This window comes from Orycteropus afer, unplaced genomic scaffold, assembly GCF_000298275.1.
Source record: "Orycteropus afer afer isolate SDZICR_OR568_19922 unplaced genomic scaffold, OryAfe1.0 scaffold00031, whole genome shotgun sequence".
NCBI classification, from domain to species: domain Eukaryota; kingdom Metazoa; phylum Chordata; class Mammalia; order Tubulidentata; family Orycteropodidae; genus Orycteropus; species Orycteropus afer.
The window spans coordinates 2,031,416-2,034,345 of record NW_006921618.1 but is presented as its reverse complement, the minus strand read 5'-3'; positions in this window follow the sequence as shown (position 1 = coordinate 2,034,345).

Sequence of the window (2,930 nt, the reverse complement as noted above, 5' to 3'; positions counted from 1 at the left end):
GACAATGAAGAATCTTAGTTGTCCCTTGTATGAATGAGCACATTTATAGGTCAGATAAATCTCTGCTATAGCTGATTAATAGGAGCTCTGGTAGCATAGTGCCTAAGGCACTTGACTGATAACCTGAAGATTGGCGGTTCAAACCCACCAGACACTTCTTGGAAGGAAGGTTGGGCAATCTACTTCCATAGTGATACCCCACGGAAACCCAAGGAGGGGTCGCTATGAGTCAGGTCTGACTCGATGGCACATAACAACAACAACAACATAGCTGATTAATAAGGAGCTCTGGTGGTATAGTGGTTAAGGCATTTGGCTGCTAACCAAAAGGTTGATTGTTCAAACCCACCAGCTACTCCATGGAAGAAAGATGGGGCAGTCTGTTTCTATAAAGATTTACACCCTTGGAAACCCAACAGGGGTCACTAAGAGTTAGAGTCAACTTGGCAGTGAGTTTGGTTTTGGTTTTTGGATAGCTGATTAGTGGCTGAACTAGGTCTGGAACTCTGGCCTCTGTCTCCTTGTCCAGGATTCTTTCTTCTGGAACCTGATTTGTTGAGGGTTTCCATTTAATTTATTTGAGGTTTTAAATATGGATTTAGAAAATGCTCACTGAGGATTTGTTGACTGTGTTTCATTTAAACATGTTCTGTACATATCAGGCCCTATATTATGTTGCACAGCCCGTAGCAGGAGATAGCAGGTAGTGGTGGGTCTAAACTTTTTCTTGACCTCAGAACTTTTCAAAGTAAGGTTCGTGGCTCTCTGGTGGGCCTTATGGTCATATGATGGATTGTGAAGGTAAGTGATACCTTCGGAAGGTAAGTGGGTCTTTTCTTCCACTCATCCAGGCAAAGTGGCTCAGATTTCCGTGAGCTTTTGTTTTGACAGCAGACTAGGATCTATTTACCAGTAGACTGTTGTTGTTAGTTTCTGTTGAGTTGGCTCCAACTCATGAGACCTTATCTATAACAGAATGAAACGTTACCTGGTCCTACACCATCCTCACAACTGTTACTCTGTTTGAGTCCATGTTTGTGACTATTGTGTCAATCCTTCTCATTGAGTGTTTCCGTCAGTGAATAATTAACAGTGACCTGAATGTGGTATTCTCAAACTCTGGGCTCTGATTCATCTTTCTTTAAGAGGCCTGGCTGCCATGCACACTTGACAGCATGTCACAGCCCCTGTTGTGTGTGTGCTCAAGCAGAAAGTGGGAATTCCCCAATTCCGGAGAAGGATGCCCTCTTGTCAGTGAATCAGCAGGGTAGTCTTGAGGAAGTTGTGATTCTCAATTGCTGCTCTCCTTGCTTTGTAATGATCAGGGCTGTTAGTTGAACTTCATCATTATTGATTTAGTCTGCTGGGAGTGTTGGTTAATTTTACAGTGTTTGGTAAACCCTACTAGACTTTAAAAGATGTGTGTGTGTGTGTTACACTTAAAAATCAATCACCCTTGCATTTCCGGTTAAAGCAAACATATGTGACTGTACAGATGTTGACACGGCTGTTATCAGCAAATTCATTGTTTCAGTTGCAAAGTGGGCAAACATAGGGGCCTTTTGTCCCACTGAAGTGGACTGTGTAAGGAGTCTGCAAGGCTCTGTTACAGCCTAGTCATTTTACTTAGATTCTTGCCTTTGCCTGAAGAACATTGCCTGGATGTGTCCCTGGACATTCCGTCAGCTTCATCTCCCACCTATTCCCTGAGTCCCCTGTCTGTGGCTGTTGCACACAGTGTGCTGCTCAGCAGCATCAGGGGAGCATAGTAGGGCCACAGTAGAGCAAAATGATTTAGAGCATATGGTTTGGAGCCAGGATCACTTAGTTCGAAACCTAGCTCTGCCTAGGAAGCTGGTAGCTCTGCTCACTAGCTTATTCAATTTACCTGACTTTGAGCAAGTTACTCAGTCTCTTTGTGCCTCTATTTCCAATCTGTAAAGCAAGAGTAATAAGCATGTCTGTCTCATGAGACTTTTATGAAGACTAAATTAATAAATGGTATGCTTTTGTTGGGTGTCGTACAGTAGATTCTGACTCATATTGACCCTTTGTGACAGAGTAGAACAACCCCATAGGGTTTTCTGGGCCACTCCTCAGAAGGAAGATGGGGCAATCTACTTCTGTAGTGATACTGACTCAGAAACCCAAAGAGGGGTCCCTGTGAGTCGGGTCCAACTCGACGGCACATAACAACGACAACAACAACAGTCTTCACAGGAGCAGACTAACAGATCTTTCTCCTGCAGAGTAGTTTGGTAGGTTTTGAACCTGCAACATTTCATTAGCAGCCAAGTGTTTAACTATTGTGCCATCAAAAAACAAAACAAAACAAAACAAAAAAACCCTCTTGCTGTCAAGTCAGTTCTAACTCAGCAACCCTGTAGAGTAGAGTAGCACTGCCCCATAAGGTTTCCAAGGCTGTAATCTTTATGGAAGTAGACTGTCATATCTTTCTCCTGGAGAATGGCTGTTAAGTTCAAACCACTGACCTTTGGTTTAAAAGCCAAGTGCTTAATGACTATACCACCAGGGCTCCTTGTTGTACCATCATGGTTGTTGTTGTTATGTGCCATCAAGTTGGACCAGACTCATAGCAACCTCTTTGGGTTTCCAAGGAGGTATCACTATGGAAGTAGATTGTCCAACCTTCCTTCTGAGGAGTGGCTGATGGGTTTGAACTGCCAGCCTCTGTTTAGCAGTTAAGTGCCTTATGCATCAAGCCAAACCAACTACTGTTGAATTGATTCTGATTCACAGTGACCCTACAGGAAGGACAGTATAGAACTGCCCCCAAAAGTTTTCCAAAGTTGTAATTTTTTTTTTTTTTTCCCCTAATTGTGATTTGGGTGAAGATTTACAGAGCAAATTCACTTTCCATACAGCAGTTCACATATATTTTGTCTCATGTCATTGACCACAGTTTACCA